This window comes from Haliotis cracherodii, unplaced genomic scaffold (genome assembly GCF_022045235.1).
Source record: "Haliotis cracherodii isolate W230 unplaced genomic scaffold, xgHalCrac1.p SCAF_7, whole genome shotgun sequence".
Taxonomy (NCBI): Eukaryota; Metazoa; Mollusca; class Gastropoda; order Lepetellida; family Haliotidae; genus Haliotis; species Haliotis cracherodii.
The window spans coordinates 60,400,668-60,423,786 of NW_027266330.1; positions in this window are offsets into that span (position 1 = coordinate 60,400,668).

Here is a 23,119-nt window from a genome sequence, read left to right on the forward strand (position 1 = left end):
CAAATGTTAAATTTAGCGCGGTTAAATCACAGCATGTTCAAATTACATGCAAGTAAGCATTATGTTAGAGTAAAGGAAGCATTTTATCAAATTACATGCAAGTCAGCATTATGTTAGCTCAGTGAAGCATTTCATAATAGTTTATGTCCTGTTTCGCACGGATAACACACCCATTGCGATTTCGAGTTAGAATGGATCCAAAGAAGGACGTGTTGTAGTTTTGTCTTCGGACAACTCGCCCTACACATCTGTCTGTGAAGTATGCAGGGCAATTTGCCCAACACATCTTTCTGTAAAATATGCAGGACAATTTGCCCTACACATATGTCTGTAAAATATGCAGGACAATTTCACCAACACATCTGTCAGTGAAGTATGCAGGACAATTTCACTAACACATCTGTCTGTGAAGTATGCAGGACAATTTCACCAACACATCTGTCTGTGAAGTATGCAGGACAATTTGCCCTACACATATGTCTGTTAAGTATGCAGGACAATTTGCCCTACACATCTTTCTGTGAAGTATGCAGGACAATTTCACCAACACATCTTTCTGTGAAGTATGCAGGACAATTTGCCCAACACATCTTTCTGTGAAGTATGCCTGGGAACGTACCCTACACATCTGTCTGTGAAGTAGGCGGGACAACTCACCCTACACATCTGTCTGTGAAGTAGGCGGGACAACTCACCCTACACATCTGTCTGTAAAGTATGCCTGGAAACTCGCCCTACACATCTGTCTATGAAGTATGCAGGACAATTCGCCCTGGACATCTATCTGAGAAGTAGGCAGGACAATTTGCCCTACACATCTGTCTGTGAAGTAGGCGGGAAAACTCGCCCTATACATCTGTCTGTGAAGTGGGCGGGAAAACTCGCCCTATACATCTGTCTGTGAAGAAGGCGGGACAATTCGCCCTAAACATGTCTGTGAAGTAGGCGAGACAACTCGCCCTATACATCTGTCTGAGAAGAAGGCAGGACAATTTGCCCTACACATCTGTCTGTGAAGGAGGCTGGACAATTCGCCCTACACATCTGTCAGTGAAGTAGGCAGGACAGCTCACTCTCCACATCTGCCAGCGACATTTCGTGCCATATGGATGTAATGGCAAACAATATAGAATACGTTGGCAGTCTTTCTAACCACCGAACTGCTAATGTCAACGTATTGAGTGTTTTCTGGCATCCCATAGACGTAAACGCAGCAGTGGTCACAAGGAAAGACGACGACCAAATGATGCCATTCATATTGAAGATGTGTTGCCTCTCCTTCAGGAACCATTGGGACTGCACACTGTTAGAACAAGACTTTATGTACTCTGTGTCATTGAAAGAAATTAAACGACTCCAGCAACTTTTGCTGTGGGTGGATCTACAAACAGTGAGAGCCCACAGTATCGACTAGGGAGTAGAATTCGTTATATCACTTCGTTTGGCCAAACCAGAAACAGACTCCAATAAATCAGACAAAGACTGCAATTTCTGGAATTTGAAATTTGCAAACAAGGGAATTAATGCATTAAAATTAAGTAACATTCTCAGAGAAAGATCAGTTTCCCGAAATGTCCCACAATATTCCAGGAACCCCCAAGAATTTCATTTTTGTCAAACGAACACAATTTCATCCAGGTTGTTCAGTTATAGGAACGTGTTGCAGAACGTGGACTTAGCAGCTCATGGTGTAAATTCCACTATTTGTGGCTGCCAAGACGAATATTACTGCTATCAACCTGCTGTTTATTTAATCACAGGTGACTTCTCTATTGTTGACAATAACAACCTTCGTCAGTTTTTTCAAATATGGAACAAAATACCGAGAGCAACCTCCAACCAATTGGGATCACAACTTTAAAATCATTTTGGATGCTTTCGAAGAATATGCCAAAAATGGACCAAAAGAGAAGAGAAACCTGTTATACGTCTGTCATAGTGGGTTAAGTCAGTGCGTGATGTCGTCATTGGTAGAATGCCCAAATTTAAAAAGAGAAAATGGAATTGGAATAAACCCATTCTGTCCCAGCCAGCTGTTATCTACGGAAGGGTAGGACGGCCACGGTGAATTTTTGTTGTCTACGTATCTCCTACGTAGGACTTATTATCTCCTACGTAGGACTTATTATCTCCTACGTAGGACTTACTATCTCCTACGTAGGACTTACTATCTCCTACGTAAGACTTAACATCTCCTACGTAGAAGATAGTAAGTCCTACGTAGAAGATATTAAGTCCTAAAATCACCGTGGCCCCACTACGCTTCCGTAGTTATCCTAAGTCTGCCCTACATGATAAGACTTATTATCTCCTACGTAGGAGTTAGCATCTACAGCTACGTAGAAGAAAATTAAGTCCTACGGAGGGTATACTTAGACAAAAAAATTTTTACCGTGAACCCACTACACTTCCGTAGTTATCCAAAGTCTGCCCTACATGAAACGTTTGTAGTTGTTCCCTCTGACAAGGCCTCAAATAACATAACCATTATATGTAAGCATCACTACATTAAATGTTTGATCACAGAACTTGGTATAAATGCCAGATATAAGACCAGTTTGTTAACTAAGGAAGAAATCTTCCCAAACCATAAATCACTACTGTCAACTTTTGACTTGACTCACAAACCTGAAGACATGTCCATTCAATTTTGTGCTGTATCCCAAAGCTCCATACAAATCCGTACAAGGAGAGATATATTGCTGGGTCCAGCAAATGTGCCACCAAATCCCTGTCTCAAAGACTGACCGTAATCCTTAACAAAATCAAGGAAGGACTTTCTTTATATTCTCAGAGAGTATTTGAGTCAAATTAATACCATACGGATTCTCAGTTGACTTGACGTTTTGCAATCTCAGAAAAAACAAGTTCCATTCTGTTGAACCATTTAATTTTTCAACTTTGTACACCACCATCTCACATCACAAACATGAGGACAAACGTCATTCGTTGACCCATGGGCCGTTTGTTACAAAACGTGGTGTGCACAGATACAGTTACGTACAGTATCTATATTCAGAGGTTCAGGACAATTTGTGAAAATTGAAACCAAATGTGATATGAAGTTTACTGAGAAAACAATATGTGAAATGCTGGACTTCCTCATTGATAACATATACGTAAAATTTGGGTTGTACATTTAGGCAAGAAGTAGGCATCCCCATGGGCACCAGTTGTGCTCCCCTTCTTGATATCGTTCAATAACAATCAATTAGCCAGTTCCCTTCCACTAATTTACCCACCTGAACTAAAGATAAAGGAGACCAGTGAGACCGCCTCATGTGTTTCATATTTAGATTTATGCACAAGATTCCGAATGACAAAACATTCTCCACATGACTGTATGACAAGAGGGATGGCTTCAACTTTCCCTTCATGTCGAGGAATATTCCAGCAGCTCCAGCCATTGTCTTCAGCAACTTTTGAGATACAATCGAGCATGCTCTTTCTGCCAAGATTTCAAAGAGTGTCATGCGACTCTTGCTCAGAAGTTGTTTGATCAAGGTTACAACATTCAAGGCTTCAGTAAAGCTTTCAAAAGGTTTTATGGTAGACATGTGGAGGACATTTCCAAATTTGACGCATCAGTATCAAACATGATGTCCAATACAATTCCTTATTTTGACTGGTACCATATGTTCCCGTGTGTTTTTTCAGGTGAACTGTTAACTTGCCTTTGCATGTGTTTGTGACGTGGGCCACCGGTGGGGCAGGATCGCTCACCTTTTCGCGAACACCTGGTATCATGACTATTTGATAGTGATTCATAAACACATGCTCATGATAAAGTCGGAATTGTACAATCGACTCTGCTTTATGCAGAGATTTCTATTTGATATGGAAGGGTTTTTGTAGGGTTATATAATTATCTAAAATTGGGAAGCTAATCTTTAGAATAATTCATATATTAAGCAACTAACAACATATTATTGTACACTTTCAGTGAACACTGTAAACAATGGCATAGTGGAGGTATTTTTTTAATTTTGTGGTACTTTCTTATGTTGTTGCTATACTTTATAGACATGATACATGTTTGTTTATTTGTGTGAGGATTAACATGTGCTGTATGCACACTTCATTAGGAGACAACTAAATGGATTACTAGTTTGTCTGGTCCATGCTGTAATATTCCAGACTGGCTTTAAGCAAAGAATCAAATTATACTACAGTCCTTTGCATTTCAAAACTAGAATGGCACGTTGTTTATGAACGTGTCTGCTACAACTCGAATCAGTCCGAGAAAAAAGTTGTTATCACGTCAGACGTTGGCCAAAATAGGTTCCCGGTGAATACATTAACTGTGCAACATGACATCAGATAACCTTGTCTGAACAACATCAGGCGTGATGCATAACCCTATATTTTCATGAAGTAATCCAGAGCAGAAAGGGTTGGAGTTTTATCAGCATCGAACATGACGCAAACTGCTAACTGATGCAATTTAACATCTCAACGATTTAACATGACGCACATACTACACATGCTGCACATACTACACATACTACACATGCTACATATACAACACATGCTACACATACTACACATGCAACACATGCTGCACATGCTACACATACTACACATACTACACATGCTACACATGCTGCACATGCTACACATGCTGCACATGCTACACATACTACACATACTACACATGCTACACATGCTGCACATGCTGCACATGCTACACATGCTACACATGCTACACAAACTGCACATGCTGCACATACTACACATGCTGCACATGCTGCACATGCTGCATATACTACACATGCTACACATGCTACACATGCTACACAGGCTGGACATGCTACACATACTACACATGCTGCATTTACTACACATGCTACACATGCTGCAGATGCTACACATGCTGCACATGCTACACATACTACACATGCTGCACATGCTGCACATGCTGCACATGCTGCACATCCTGCATATACTACACATGCTACACATGCTGCACATGCTGCACATGCTACACATGCTACACATGCTACACATGCTGCATTTACTACACATGCTACACATGCTACACATGCTGCAGATGCTACACATGCTACACATGCTACATATACTACACATGCTGCACATGCTGCACATGCTACACATGCTGCACATGCTGCACATGCTACACATGCTACACATGCTACACATACTACACATGCTGCACATGCTGCACATGATGCACATGCTGCACATGCTACACATGCTACACATGCTACACATACTACACATGCTGCACATGCTACACATGCTACACATGCTACACATGCTACACATGCTGCACATGCTACACATGCTACACATGCTACATATACTACACATGCTACACATGCTGCAGATGCTACACATGCTACACATGCTGCACATGCTACACATACTACACATGCTGCACATGCTGCACATGCTACACATGCTACACATGCTGCACATGCTACACATGCTACACATGCTGCATTTACTACACATGCTACACATGCTACACATGCTGCAGATGCTACACATGCTACACATGCTACATATACTACACATGCTGCACATGCTGCACATGCTACACATGCTGCACATGCTGCACATGCTACACATGCTACACATGCTACACATACTACACATGCTGCACATGCTGCACATGATGCACATGCTGCACATGCTACACATGCTACACATGCTACACATACTACACATGCTGCACATGCTACACATGCTACACATGCTACACATGCTACACATGCTGCACATGCTACACATGCTACACATGCTACATATACTACACATGCTACACATGCTGCAGATGCTACACATGCTACACATGCTGCACATGCTACACATACTACACATGCTGCACATGCTGCACATGCTACACATGCTACACATGCTGCACATGCTACACAAGCTACATGCTGCACATCCTGCATATACTACACATGCTACACATGCTGCACATGCTGCACATGCTACACATGCTATACATACTACACATGCTACACATGCTGCACATGCTACACATGCTGCACATGCTGCACATGCTACACATACTACACATACTACACATGCTACACATACTACACATGCTGCACATGCTACATATACTACGCATACTACACATGCTGCACATGCTACACTTGCTACACATGCTGCACATACTACACTTGCTACATATACTACACATGCTACACATGCTGCACATGCTACACATGCTGCACATGCTACACATGCTGCACATGCCACAGATGCTACACGTGCTACACATGCTACACATGCTACACATGCTGCACATACTACACATGCTGCACATACTACACATGCTACATATACTACACATACTACACATGCTGCGAATGCTACACATGCTACACATGCTACACATGCTGCACATGCTACACATGCTGCACATGCACTATATGCACAGCTCAAGGTCGATACCATAACTTGACGGTGCAACAGATCCAAAAAGCCAGGATTTTGTTGAATGTACCATATTTACGACCAAACAACAGCCATGCGTTTGTTTGTTTCTAGTTACAGCAAAAGTAGACCTTGTGTTTCTTGTGATTGTCGATCTGTTAAGACATACTCTGAAGGTTCAGGCACTCTGACAAAGACATGAAATGAACCCTAGTTCAGTTAGTAATTTGTCATTATTAAAATTTCATTCGGCGACAAACAGGAAGGGGGCGTGACAATGTACTAGAGTGAGTGGGAATGAAATATGGGCTTTCCTTGAGAGAAAAAGGTATCCGATGTCATGTCATTTATTTCAGTTACAAATGTGTTTCAGTGTTTTGCTTCAATAACCCACAAACTAACACAGAATCTCGAACTACATGAATTATACCAAGGACAAATGCGACAGATGAGCCATCATTAACTGCGTCATGGGATGCGGGTCTAGGCGGGTCTAGGCGGGTCTAGGCGGATCTAGCAAATTCTTAAATTCGGTGGCATGGTGGTGAGAGGTGACATAAATCAGACACTTAGAAGAGGATTGTGGGGATATTGATAAATGTAGTCTGTATTTTAATAAATAGAGGATATTTCATGCATCAAGCGAAATTTCACGAGACACTTGGAGTACCCTATTTAATATAGACTTTCTACTTAAAATTCGTTTTTTTGCCATTACCAATGTAAAATCTTGAAACGTAAATTCTCCCTACCTAACACGCAGGTACGTTTCACTACCCTTTGTTATTTCGAGTTCAAAAGTAGTTTCGAGTTTGCAAAATTTTAACAAATACAAACAAAAGTAATAAACGATATTTGAGGTCACTAAAATACTGTATCATACATTTGGATTTGATAATATACAAAATCAACTTATATACAAAAAAATATTCTTGAAAGATTCGGGACAGCTGTTGGAAGCGACGGAAAACACGCTGGTCAAGTAACAAATATGGCGCTTTTCGAAACAACCGGACATGTTAAATAAGAAATTTACAATTTATAACGAAACATTTTCAGAAAAATAACAAACGGTAAGCAGCGATATTAACTCCATAAATGACTTCTGTCGTTATATTGCCTTGTCAATGTGGAACTAACATAAAAAGATTGTCAACAGTGTGTGTAGGGGCAAGACACTGACGATAAAGGGAGACAGTTTGCGGTGAGGTAGGTATTGTATCAAGCGTTTTGTTCACTGCAGTGAAATATCGAGTGTCACATGTATGTTCACTGCAGTGAAATGTCGAGTGTCACATGTATGTTCACTGCAGTGAAATATCGAGTGTCACATGTATGTTCACTGCAGTGAAATATCGAGTGTTACATGTATGTTCACTGCAGTGAAATATCGAGTGTCACATGTATGTTCACTGCAGTGAAATATCGAGTGTCACATGTATGTTCACTGCAGTGAAATATCGAGTGTCACATGTATGTTCACTGCAGTGAAATATCGAGTGTCACATGTATGTTCACTGCAGTGAAATGTCGAGTGTTACATGTATGTTCACTGCAGTGAAATATCGAGTGTTACATGTATGTTCACTGCAGTGAAATATCGAGTGTCACATGTATGTTCACTGCAGTGAAATGTCGAGTGTTACATGTATGTTCACTGCAGTGAAATATCGAGTGTTATGTTCACTGCAGTGAAATATCAAGTGTTACATGCATGTTCACTGCAGTGAAATATCGAATGTTATGTTCACTGCAGTGAAATGTCAAGTGTTGTGTTCATTGCAATGAAAATATCACTTTTCTCAACTTGAAAACTCAGTCTTTCACACGGAAGTTTCAGGTTCACACAGATTATGTTCCTAGGTCTGTCAGCACCATACCCGTGCTCGTGGTAAACGTCTGAGACCTCTACCTTTCTTGATTTCCTCCCACATTAAGCTAAACACGCCGTGATATAACTTTAACACTGTTAATAGCGGCGTTAGACCCAACTCACTCCCTCACTCACTACAAGTAGACGGAAACGTCTGTACATCTTAAGGAAAAGGTGATTCTGACTTTACAATCAATAAGTCATAATATTTCCCGATCATATTTAAATATAATTTGGGATTACATTTTGCAAAGTGCAAGCCGGATTTAAAAAACAAAGGCGAATATGTTTTACATTGTATTGACAAAAAATCTCAAAAAAATATTTCCATAGTCATAAGAAATCTTCACTAAACGTAGAGTGCATTGTACACTTCCAACTGTATGTGGCTATGAATCACAATCAGAGAGTAATGCACCAGATTTTTTTATTAAAAAAGTGAGCGTATCCTTCCTTACCAATATCACCCGTCAGACACACAAGCAAGGGCAAGTGTTCCTCGGGAAAACAAAAAACGCTGATCCGTCAAATTTAGAAACGTCCTTCACATAACTGCCATACAACTTCTCTAAATCATAATGATGCCGCGGATGTTTAAAAGATCCATAACTTGCAAGTCAATTTTTTTAACATTTTAAAAAATCAAAAAGAATTATTAATAATCTTCTACTACGTCAGCTGGTCTACCATTGAAAGGTCAATATGTGTTTTGGACACATTAACCAACATCATGTTGCCGTAGTGTTTTGTATGTTTTTTCATCGCTAACAAAATAGTAGACCAAACTGCTATACAAGTTACATGAAAGCATTTTAAGCAAAGGCTCAAAGATAATTAACAGCAATTCTGGAATGCTTCTGTAAACTCTTCTCCAAAATGTGATCTTTATAAGTATTTTAAATCCATGTTGAAAGGTACTTGTCATGTCCACTCCCTACCCATTTAAGAATTGTTTTTACTAAATTCAGGTGTTCAAATTTTAAAATAGCTTTAGAAACTGGCAGATATAGTAAAACAGACCGTTCACTCAGATTCTGTAACTATTGTAGTAGTAAGGGAGTTAATGTCATTGAGGATGAATTCCATGTACTCTTTATATTAATTGTAATTTATATTCTGCCCTAAGACAAAAATACCTTGTTAATCTTCCTTTGCCTACTCATTACAGTAATTCTCATGTAATAAATAGTCTTAGTAATTATAATGAGCAAACATTATTTCTACTTTGTAAATTCAAAGCCAATACTTTATTAAAAACAACGATATCACAGGCTTAAAGCTTTAGGCTTGTTGAGCATATTCATTTATCGTTATTTAAGACACGATTCTATTAGGCACTCTGCATCCATGCGAGGTACATTATTATGTTCACTGGCGATCGATATGCAATGTGCATTGAGTTATGGATAACATTATTCAAGTCAGAAATTTTGGAGCAATATTGCCGTTTATGGCAACATAAGATCTGTGGAGTAAAATAACATGATCAAGATACACGTTTTGTAACCCTATTGCAATATCAATATCAATATCAATATCAATACCATATTCATTCAATATCAATATCAATACCATATTCATTTCCTAACGTGTAAAACTATTTTGCTCTGATTTGATCTCATCAATATCAATATCAATACCATATTCATTCAATATCAATATCAATATCAATACCATATTCATTTCCTAACGTGCAAAACTATTTTGCTTTGCTTTGATCTCATTGACTTATTCAGTCCCTGCAAACGTTTTTGTCTCCAAATACCAATACCAATACCAATACCAATATCAATAGCCTTATCAATATTAATATCAATACCATATTCATTTCATAACGTGAAAATCTATTTTGCTTTCCTTTGATCTCATCAACTAATTGGTCCCTGCAAACGTTATTTTTCCAAAGGGGTATCAAAGACTAACATGACTGTTGTGATCACCGTACTCACACTAAAAAGAGTGATCTGTCGATCCATCAGATATTCGTTAGCATCCGACAGTAACAGATTTCGTGTTGAGGTAAATGCGTGTATCTAAAGGTCTATTGTACTATTATTATAGAGTATCTTCCTTGAAGTTCCAGCGCGGTGAAAGCCTTTCGAAAAAGGTGATCGCAACTTAAAATCCAATTCCTTGGGGAATGCACATAATCCGCTTAGCAATATCCTTTTGGTGGTCGATGTAACTTTTCATAAAAGGGGTTAGTTCCAGTGTTGTTGTAAGATTAAACATTTTATTCTCTGGCTTTGACGTCCTACGTTTTCTTGATCTTGATCGATGTTTCTGCTGGTGCTCTGAAGTCACCAATTGAAGAGCTTAAAGCTTAAAGGAGCCAAAATGCACTTTGGCCCTTTTTGCATATTATTGCATAAATAACATCTATGAGTCCTTGTCTACCTGTAGAAAAAATATTGTATGTTTTCATTGATGCGTTTTTGAAATATAGCTACCTAAAATTCTATAACAAGGGCCAAAGTCAACTTTCAAAAGGGCCAAAGTAACTTTGGTAGATTTTGACCCTTTTAACTCTCATTTCCGTGTGTGGTTGAGACTGGTTGTCTGAGAGAGATTTTGAAAGTTTGTCACCTTATTATCATAGTTCAACTATTTCAACAATGTTGGCATTAGTTTAAATAATTTAAAAGTACTTAAATAGTATGTGTTTGTACTTCCAGTAGTAGTTTATCAATCTCACATGTTAAATCCCATGCAAATGCCTGAGGGTCAAAAGGGGCAAAATACAGACATTGGCCCATTCCACCCTTACACAAATTAAAAACATAAGTTAATTTCCTTTTTTTTAAATGTTTTTTATCACAACATTTATATCTCTGCTGTCAGAATGCGTTAGTGCCTAGGAAATTATCGGCAAAAAAAAGTTAATTAACATGCATAATAATATGTGTTTTCATCACTTTTCTCAAAACAGACTCCACATGATATTGGCCCTTATGGCTCTAAGCTCTTCAATTGTATTTAAGGCTCAGTCGCATTTTGCAGTTATGCTGAGTCGACTACAAAAGAAATGTTTCCGCCGGGATATTAGAGCTGCCTACCTTTTTATTTACACGATCTCACCTTAATGCTTTCCTAATATAGCACCATTAAGCTTTAAAGGTAACATGTTTTTTGGGTTGTTTGTTGTATAACGCCGCACTCAGCAATATTCCATCTATATCACGGCAGTCTGAAAAATAATCAAGTCTGAACCAGACAATCAAGTGATTGACATCATGAGCATCGATCCACGCAACTGGGATACGATGGCGTGCATCAACCAAGTCGGCGAGCCTGACCAGCCGACCCCGTTAGTCACCTCTTACGACAAGCATAGTCACCTTTTACGGCAAGAATGGTTTGCTGAAGATCTATTTTACCCCGGATCTTCACGGTCGTAACACTAATGAATTGTGAGTCAATTGGAGTATGAAACTTCACAGGATGAACTGATTGAACATCGTAATACGAAGATTTGCTCTGTACTCTATTTCTGTGCTAAATACCCTGATACAATATCCCCCTTGGAGCCGGAAATATTAATGCTAAACCACTACGAATGTGGTCAAATACACTATTGGATCCTTATGTACATGATACGTTGAGACCCACATAAATAATTTGAAAATGTCCGCTACACTTCTGCCATATATGTACTTGAAAACTTTTTCTGATGCTTGTTGTAGCATTGGCCAAGAAATAAAAGCGCCAAAACCCTTTCCATATTTATAAGAAATATCTGCCAAAAGTCGATTGTACGGTTCCGACTTTATCATGATCATGTGTTTATGAATCACTATCAAATTGACAATTTGATGATACCCGATATTCGCGAAAAGGTTAGCGTATCCTGCCAAAATGTGTGGCACCCGTCACAAACACATGCAAAGGCAGGCCAACTGTTCACCTGAAAAAACATATGGAACAGGTCATAACTGGGAAATGCCTCGACATAATTTTTGTCACTGATGCGTAAAAAATTTGAAATGTCCTCCATTATGTCTACTTTAAAACTTTAAATTTTTTGAAAACTTTAATGAGGCCTTGATCAAACAACTTCTGAGCAAGAGTTGTATGAAGGTCTTTGAAATCATGATAGAAGGAGCATGCTGTATCCCAAGAGTTATGGAAGTTGATTATTGGACAATTGAAGTCATCCCTCTTGCCGTCCAGGTTTGTGGAGAGTATATTGTCACACTGAATCTTAATGCGTAGATCTAAATATGAAACAGATGAGTTGGCCTCACTGGTCTCCTTTACCAACGTCTGATACACGAGCAAGAGTCGTTTAAAGAGCATGCTCGATTATACCTCGAAACTTGAGCTGTGAATTGTGGACACCAAAAACTTCAACTGCTTGATTTTTGCTCGACATTACATGGACGATTCACTCTTGAACTTTGGTGTGCGTAGGAATTGTAATTGACATTGATGCAAGGATTTATCTTCAAAGCGAGAGATATGTAACCTTCATTGATCAATCTTTTGATCCAGTTCAAGTCTTTACCATTTGAAATTTCTTCTTTTGACAACACGCAACTAATACGGAATAAGGATTACAGATCGCACCTCACAAGGAATAAGGATTACACAGCGCACCTAATACGGATTAAGGATTACAGAACGCACCTAATACTAAATAAGCATGACAGAAAACGCCTCACACGTAATAAGGATTACAGAACGCACCTAACACGGAATAAGGGTTACAGAACGCACCTAATACTAAATAAGGATGACAGAAAACGCCTCACACGGAATAAGGATTACAGAACGCACCTAATACTGAATAAGGATTACAGAACGCACATCACAAGGAATAAGAATTACAGGACGCACCTAATACTGACTAAACATGACAGAAAACGCCCCACACGGAAAAAAGATTACAGAACGCACCTAATACTGAATAAGGATTACAGAACGCACATCACATGGGATAAGGACCACAGAACGAACTTGATATTGAATAAGGACTACAGGTCGCACTCCACACAGAATAAGGATTACAGAACGCACCTCTTGTGGAATAAGGATTACAGGAGGCACCTAATACTGACTAAATATGACAGAAGACGCCTCACACGGAATAAAGATTACAGAACGCACCTAATACTGAATAAGGATGACAGAACGGACCCTATTCTGAGTAAGGATTACAGAACGCACTTCTCATAAAATAAGGATTACAGAACGCACTTCACAAACAATAACCATTAGAGAACGCAACTTATACTGAATACAGGACAGACACACACACACACACACACACACACACACACACACACACACACACACACACACACACACACACACACACACACACACACTGTGACACACACACACACACACTGTGACACACACACACACACACACACACATACACACACACACTGGGACACACACACACACACACACACACTCACTCACACGGACAGATAGATACACACACTCGGACAGATAGATACACATACATACTGGGGCAGACAGATAAACACACACACACACTCGGACAGACAGATACACACTCCGACAGACAGATACACACACACACACACACACACACTCGGACAGACAGATACACACACACACACACACTCGGACAGACAGATACACACACACTGGGGCAGACAGATACACACACACTTGGACACCCAGATACACACACACTGGGACACACACACTGGGACACACACACACACACACACACACACACACACACACACACACACACACACACACACACACACACACACACACTCACTCACACGGACAGATAGATACACACACTTGGACAGATAGATACACATACATACTGGGGCAGACAGATAAACACACACACACACTCGGACAGACAGATACACACACATACACACTCCGACAGCCAGATACAAACACACACACACTCGGACAGACAGCTGCACACACATACACACTCCGACAGACATAAACACACACACACACACTCTGACAGACAGATACACACACATACACACTCCGACAGACAGATACACACACATACACACTCCGACAGACAGATACACACACACACACACTCGGACAGACAGATACACACACATATCTGTGGAGACCGCCTCCGTGGTGTAGTGGATAGAGCGTGTGCCCGGAGACCGTCTCCGTGGTGTAGTGGATACAACGTCTGTCCGGAGACCGCCTCTGTGGTGTAGTGGATAGAACGTCTGCCCGGAGACCGCCTCTGTGGTGTAGTGGATAGGGCGCCTGCCCGGTGACCGCCTCCGTGGTGTAGTGGATACAACGTCTGTCCGGAGACCGCCTCTGTGGTGTAGTGAATAGAACGTCTGCCCGGAGACTGCCTCTGTGGTGTAGTGTATAGGACGTCTGCCCGGTGACCGCCTCCGTGGTGTAGTGGATAGAACGTCTGCCCGGAGACCGCTTCTGTGGTGTAGTGGATAGGGCGCCTGCCCGGAGAGGTCGGTGGTTCGACTGGTCGACTTGGAGTCAGTATACTGTGTCTGAGTGGGATAAAGTTACAAACACGCACGCACGCACGCACGCACACTCACTCACTCAATCACTCACTCAATCACTCACTCCCACACACAGACTGACACTCACTCACTCACACACACACACACAATGTCGGAATACACTTAGAACTATGTAATAAAGACGATGAAGCACAATGTTAGTGTGTGTGCAGTGTAACAATAAGTAAAACTACAAACAAACAAGCAGATAGAGTCAATGTAGCACCATGTCAGAGAAGACGTTACGCTATGTTAAAGAGGAAGTTGCACAATTACAGAGACGGTGTGGCACGATGTTGGAGAAGTTGCACTATGATCGAGACGATGTGGCCTGCTGTTGGAGAAGTTGCACTATGACCGAGACGACGTGGCACGATGTCAGAGACGATGCGGCACGATGTCAGAGACGATGAGGCACGATGTCGGAGAAGAAGTTGCACTATAATCGAGACGATGTGGCACGATGTTGGAGAAGAAGTTGCACTATGACGAGACGACGTGGCACGATGTCAGAGACGATGCGGCACGATGTCGGAGAAGAAGTTGCACTATGATAGAGACGATGTGACACGATGTTGGAGAAGAAGTTGCACTATAATCGAGACGATGTGGCACGATGTTGGAGAAGTTGCACTATGACCGAGACGACGTGGCACGATGTCAGAGACGATGCGGCACGATGTCGGAGAAGAAGATGCACTATACACGAGACAATGTGGGACGATGTTGGAGAAGAAGTTGCACTATGACGAGACGACGTGGCACGATGTCAGAGACGATGCGGCACGATGTCGGAGAAGAAGTTGCACTATGATAGAGACACCGTGGCACGATGTTGGAGAAGAAGTTGCACAATGATAGAGACGACGTGGCACAATTTGCGAGTGTGTGTTTGCCCGAACACCCCACCCAACAGTTTAGCCCGAACACCCCACTCAGATACAGTATACTGACTCTGAGCCGACCAGTCGAACCCCGGCCGGGGATCAAACCCCGAAACTCTTGGCGAACGCTCTACCACTAGACCACGGAGGCGGTCCTGATGTGTAAGAGTAAATAAAAGTAACAGAAAAGTAACAAAACACTGCACACGCATGTGGTGTTTCAGCGTTACCCAGAGAACAGTCGAAAATAGTTGTTCTTGGTTTATATTGAAATAGATCGTCCAAACGCGAAGCAGGCTGAACTAATTGCACGAATGTAGTCAAAACGTGAACATTCGATCTATTTTCGTTGTCGAACAACAATGTCCTCAGCACACGAGCCAGTTTTTTTTTTATTTTGCTTTGGCAACAAATGAACTTCAATCTTGCACGACAATGTAAATTTACGGTTATCCTAGGATGACATGACTATAGAAAACAGCTGTCTTCGCCCAATGTTATGCATTCGTGTGTACTTGCAATAAACAAAATACACCCTTCCTTTTCCACATTGCTAGCGCTGTACTTATCGGCGTTTAGAACCTCTGAGTGTCGTATGAATTGTATAAATGGATAGGTAATGCTCGGTGACCTGACTGCGTGTTATAATATCAATCGTTCGCTTGTCTGGTCCATCCTCGAATATGTACAGGTCACCATAATGTTGCTGTTCCTGTTGAAAAATGGGCGGTCGGGTAGCCAAGTGGTTAAATCGTTCGCTCGTCACGCCGAAGGCCCGGGTTCGATTTCCGACATGGATACAATGTGTGAAGCCCATTTCTGGTGTCCCCCGCCGTGATATTGCTGGAATATTGCTAAAAGCGGCGTAAAACCACACTCACCCACTCATTCATCTCCAAGGCGGAGTGCGCACCTCCTGGCACTTAGGATAATTCTGCCAATACAACAAACAAGTCACGATGACGTAGGTACAAAACTTCATTATTATATGTAGGTCATTTTTCTTCAAATCCCATTTGCATGCGCAAAAATGAGGCTTTCAAATATAATGAAAGTTTTAAATCCGCAATTTACGAGAATCATAGAGAGGCGTGCGTTTTATGCAAAACGACTCTAAAGAAGAAAGATGAAAAGACTTTTTTTATATTGAAAGCATTCACACATATGCAGCTTGAAAGGCCATGATTTTACCATTCCCCCCAAAACACAATAATATGTAATACTATTAATAACCAGCAACTACGTCAACTGTCCTACCACCATCACGTGACCTTTCACAACGTGATAACCCACCAAGCAATAATTGTTTTTTGACAGATTAACATACATATGCCAGTGAGAAGAATAGCAATTAAATACATCAACTGTTTTAAGGGTTTTTACATGACCCATAAAACAGGATAATGACATCACGAACAGGACGAAAAGAAACAAAACCGATCCGTTATTGTTGGTACACTGACACGTGATCTTACAATGCTGTATAATTTAAATAAAATAACTTGTACGTTAGGCAAGACTGTTTTTAAAAATTGGTTTACGAATCCACCGGCTACAACAAATTTAAATATTAACAAAATATAATAACAGTGTTATTTTATTCCGCCGACCAGAAATGATGTCTTGTATAATGTTTGACAACACTTCGTTTCCTGTTGATATCAACATATAAATTCAAACCAAATGTGCAAAAAAATAACAGCTAATCGAACCAAAACATTTTCTGTATTTCGCTTTCTCGTGGACGCGAGAACGCAAGAACGCGAGAACGCGAGATCGCGACATTGGTTAAGTGTTTTCGCGTTTTTGACTCCTCACTTGCCCATTATTTTCCCTACCTACATGCACTTAACGTTTTTGAGTAAATAAACAAAGAATCTTTGAAATGGGATGTTTTTCGACCTACCGAGCTGAATTTATGAGCCCCAAATCTGTTAACAAAAGGTCTGGCCTTAAAGAAATCCAATCTATTACTTAAAAGTGACCCTTGAATAACAGCATTTGAAATGAACAAATTATAGCGTTGCCATAGCTTTAGTTACAAAGTCTGCTTGGAAATCTCCATTTATGAAATGTTTCCGTCCACAATACATGTACTTGTCATCATGGAGGTGGACACTTTGATTTGTCATAATTTTCTCTCGGTTTCCTGAACAAGTTTTTCTCACAGCCCAGTCAAATATTGTTGGCGACGTTTTCAAAATCAATGTAAGTATTGCGGTTCTGCCTTAATTTGTCTCTCTACATAAACACATGAGTAAATGTCAACTTTGTTAAACTGAAGATATTTACTTGTTATAGTGTTATATTCGCAGTCTTCTGTATGTACATCCTTATCAAGGGGAACGGGTGGCCCAGTGGACTAAGGCGCCACAATTCACTGTGCAGAGATGCTTTTCTTGGCCACGCCAGAAACCTGTGGTTGCGGGTTCGAAACCCAGTTCGTCCCGATTAAGTTTCTGGGTTTGTCAGCGCCATACTCGTGCTCGAAAGTTTTGACTAAAATGGTAAGCATCTAAGACCTGTATCACTTCGGGCTTTCCTCCCACACCAAGCATATACACTGGGAATACACTGACATAATTGGAATACTGTTGGACGTTGAGTTTAACCCAACTCACACACTCTCTTCTTGGGATACATGGTATTGTAAAGGAATTGTTGTTTATATTGTCATAGTTGTTATGACATGTATCCGATCATTTTCAAAGTTTGTCCCAGTTGTTAAGGCGTTAGCTCGTCACGCCGAAGACCCGGGTTCGATTCCCGACATGGGTACAATGTGTGAAACCCATTTCTGGTGTCCCCCGCCGTAATATTGCTGGACTACTGCTAAAAGCTGCGTATAACCATACTCACTCACTCACTTCAAAGTTTGTGTTTTTTATTTAGAACAAACCGTTGGTTTAAAAAGACACTATAACATGAGAGCTTGGATTTTGACGGGAAGTGACGCGCTATGGTTGACATCAGAAGATTATCTGAGCAGGGTATTAATTTGGAATATCCGTATTTTTAGATTTATAAAAAAAAAACATAAAAAGAAAAAGGTTTTGATAAACTTTTCGGTTTTAACTTGTATCGTTTTGTTTTGCTTATCAATGTTATTCCATGTAGAATTATCTTTTTCATATGATTTTTATTCACACCTTACCAGACGCTGAGGTGAAGATTGTTGTACAATATTAATCCTTTGTGAAGTTTCCTCGCTGAGTCGGGGGAAATTTACCTAGCATCGTAAACAATCAACATGCTGAGATAAACACTGGTGTCAAAATGTTTTGAAGCGATCGATGAGTATACATGAGTCCGTCACATCTATGTAAGTAGTCCGGAATATCATTTCAAGCTATAGCGGACGGACTGTGACGTTGATGAACATTTAAGATGACCGACCACGCAACCAGTAGAAAACCTGTATTCACAAAATAAATCAAGAACAATAGCATTTCAAGAACCACGAACGCTGCACGGCACTCACTAACTTGAGGAGACAAACCCATCAAGACAGGCACTGTGAACGGCAGTCTGCGTTGACCGAATTCACTTAAGAATTCATTCAACACCTTAAACACGTGAAATGACCACAAAATTCGGCAATGATGTTGAACAGCCCATCTCTAGAGTATTGGACGTCACTCGGCGAAATGGTCTTGCTGCGTTGATCGCTCTGAGAATTATATTTTCGTATTTTTATACGTCAAGGTTAGCCGAGCCGCTGTGATAAAACTTGCAGCGTTACTGATCGAGCGTTTTTTGTACACAAACGAGGCTAACGTTCACGCGGTATGTTTAACGCTGTGGGTTTGTCCACCAACTAAGATGCTACGGTCACTGTAGTGTTTCTAACGTGGTTGGTTCTACCTATTGAGGGGGCACAGGTGACCTAGTCGCCTAAGTGGCGCAGTTCATCAGTTGCGTCCCTGAGGCGCGCCAGACACGTGGAACACGTGAATCCGTGCCCTCCACGATTCTACGTCTGTCGGCACCCTATCCATACTTGTGGCTTTCACCAACGTTTGTGTTTGATTGCGTGTCGTTTAACGCCGCACTCAGCAATATTCCAGCTATATCACGGCGGTCTGTAAGTAATCCGATCTGGACCAGACAATCTTGTGCTTGACATCATGAGCATCGATCCACGCAATTAGGATACGATGACATGCATCAACCACTTCAGCGAACCCGACCACCCGATCCCGTCAGTCGCCTCTTAGGACAAGCATAGTCGTCTTTTACGACACCATGGGTTGCTGAAGACCTATTCTATCCTGGATCTTTAAGGGTCGTTTCCCCAAAGTGGTAATCGTCGGATATTTGTATCAGGTGGGTTTTTAACGTCAACTTAACACGCCGTGACCTAACTGAATTACTGTCAAGCGAAACTGCGTTAAACTCACTCACTCACTCACGCTTGTGTCCATGTGTTTAAACTGATTAAAGATTGTCTCTCTCTCTCTCTCTCTCTCTCTCTCTCTCTTGAGGCTTCATGGCGCCAATGGCACCATGCAACTTGTCCAAATGCATACTGACATTCAAGGGAAGCAATCAGAAAGCTGAACCATCAGTCCTTCGTTGTTGATCCACACGTGTGAGCCCAGACTGTCATCAAAGACGATGTACATTTTCATGGGTGGATCAGTGGCGCGCTGCAATTAGCGATTTCGATGATAATTGATTTTACATTAAAATCTCATAATTGTCTTTTTTCTACCCAAGCTTTTTTTGACATCATTATATCATGCTTTAACTGAAGCAGCAACAACGCCGAATAGCGTCATCTTGGGGTTCCTACAACACAAGGCTGGCAGTGTCGTTGAATAATTGACAAACTATTCGCGGCGTTAAAACGAACGAAACTTGCTTCCAATGACCACAGAACTCGACTAATGGTCAGCAAATACGACATAATGAACAGGCGAAGTTAAGCAAGTTGTCATGTAATAGTTTGTCAAATATACACTGACACTGCCGTCTGACATGGTAAACCTTTTGCAGATATGGGGCGCCTCCCGTGGGAGCAGGCACAGAGAGGTGCCTCTTGAAATCCCTTTAACCATTACCCGATGAGAATTATCCTTTAGGAATGCACTCACGTCTGTGTACGAACACAAAATTTATGTGTTGTCAAAGCAAATGGCATTTGCAGAATCATGACATAATCACTTGACTTTAGGCTAGGTGAGATGTATACTTTTCTGAAGGTTGTTATAACTGTTCAGAATATATAATTCTCCATCCAGTCATTCTCGTCAAATATTTAACAGAAATATCACATGAACCATTGGCCATTATTCCAAGCCAAATTGAAAGTGTTGGAACAGGGTGTAAATCACGGGAACACACAATTGCACATGGATGCTTGCAAAGGATATTAAGGGTATTTGGACACATATGCATTAAGCACATACTGAGAAATACCAACCAGTGATTTAATATTAATTATACCGCCGAAGAGTTTAATATGGAGGTCCTGAAAGCTGCAAGATTGTTGATGCGACGTCAAGTGACCCACTTCCTCCCCCCTCCTTCCCTCCCTCCCTCCTTTCCTCCATCACTCACTCACTGGTGACACATATTCTCCGACAAAGTATTAAATTTAAAAATCATTCCTTTGAATGTCAAAATGAAAATAATCCAATTCCAAGTGTACACGAAATGTTGGTTCCAGATATTTTGAGCATAAATAATTGACAAACACCTGACGTTTGTGCAAAAAAATAATGGATTGTTTAAACAGAAGATCAGGTTATATCATATACGTGACTAAAATAAGAATATGTTACTTGGGTATAAATTGCCATGGAAAAGAAAGTATAGACCCACGTTTAAAACACGAAATGGTTATTCCACGGTGATGTATTTGATATGTGTACCACAGTTGTGTTTTTGACATCACGTTTACAGCATTTTCAGCCTTTTGATAATGTTTGCAATTTTTTTGGTCAATTTTTGCCCGACATTTTGTTTCACAGCAATGTTGGAAATAATGATACCTAGCCAATAAACCTGGATGATTTTGTGAAGCTCCAATATTTAGTGGGCGTCTGGTCGCCATTAAAGAATATCTTTCACTTTACCAATAAGTCGGCACGTGCTGTTTCACCCGTTTCCTCCTCCTTTCGAAAGTCTTGAAGAGTTCATCATATAAAACCACGGTCGATTTAGACCAATGAAATTTATGCAATAATGCGTGAGTGAGTGAGTATGATTTTACGCCGCTTTTAGCAATATTCCAGCAATATCACGGTGGGGGACACCAGAAATGGCCTTCACACATTGTACCCATGTCGGGAATCGAACCCGGGTCTTCGGCGGGACGAGCGAACGCTTTAACCACTAGGCTACCCGACCGCCCTAATGCAATAAAGTTAATTTCAGAAAATTGATAACGCACGTGTAAGTAAATACATGTATGTGCTCGTTACTCTTAAAGTTGCATGTGTATGGTATTCAGACATTTTGTTTTGTATGCTGATATCTCAATATTGTAATTCTTGTAGAACCGTGCGTGCGTCGGTGCGTGCGTCGGTGCGTGCGTCGGTGCGTGCGTCGATGCGTGGGTGAATGTGCTATATAGTTCGGATGTGTGTGCATGTGTGTGTGAGAGTGCGTGCGTCCGTTTTGTGTGTGTGGTGTGTGTTTGTGTGCGTGCGTGCGTGCGTGCGTGCGTGAGCGTGCGTGTGTGTGATTGTACTGTCAACGCACATGATGACGGGGAATTAGCTCTTAGGGGAATAAAGGACAAAATCGGCATCACTGTCCCGGAACGCTTTATGCACAACATGTAAACAATAAACAACAATTACACAATGAGCGGAATACCTGCTCTGACAACACAAACACAGCGATGAGCGGACCTTCCAGCTCAGGCGTACAAGAGGTGAGCGGAGCTCCAGCTCAACCCCAGGACGTTTCCTACGAGAGGCAAATCCTGATCGAGGTCATCCCTACACCAGCACTCGGAATACCAAGCTTGACTAACAGCATGTAATGGTAGTACATATATTAGTAATGAACAATAATGGACAGACAATCACGTTGCTCTGGACATGGGACTTCTGGGGTGATGAACCGACATTGCTCAGGGGATGTACAATTAAGGCCATAAATGTCATACTATACTGTATTACTAATAGTTATTAATGGGAAGTGATATAGTAGCCCAGGTTGGCTGACAGTCAATATACAATGAAATGTTGGTGAGGATTAACAACGGGGATTAGCGCCTAATACATAATGACAATTAAGTTATTGAGACATGCACATGTCATGGCTACAGAGTAATTAGCCTTTTAAATCAAATGTTCTTCAGACAATGGTTGTCGTAAATCAGTCGCTATGGCAGTATTATATCGTCCGGATTACTGAAAATCATTGACACTAACGTACTCATGGAAATGAAAAAACCCTGTTTTGATGGATTTAATAATCGACACAAAGCA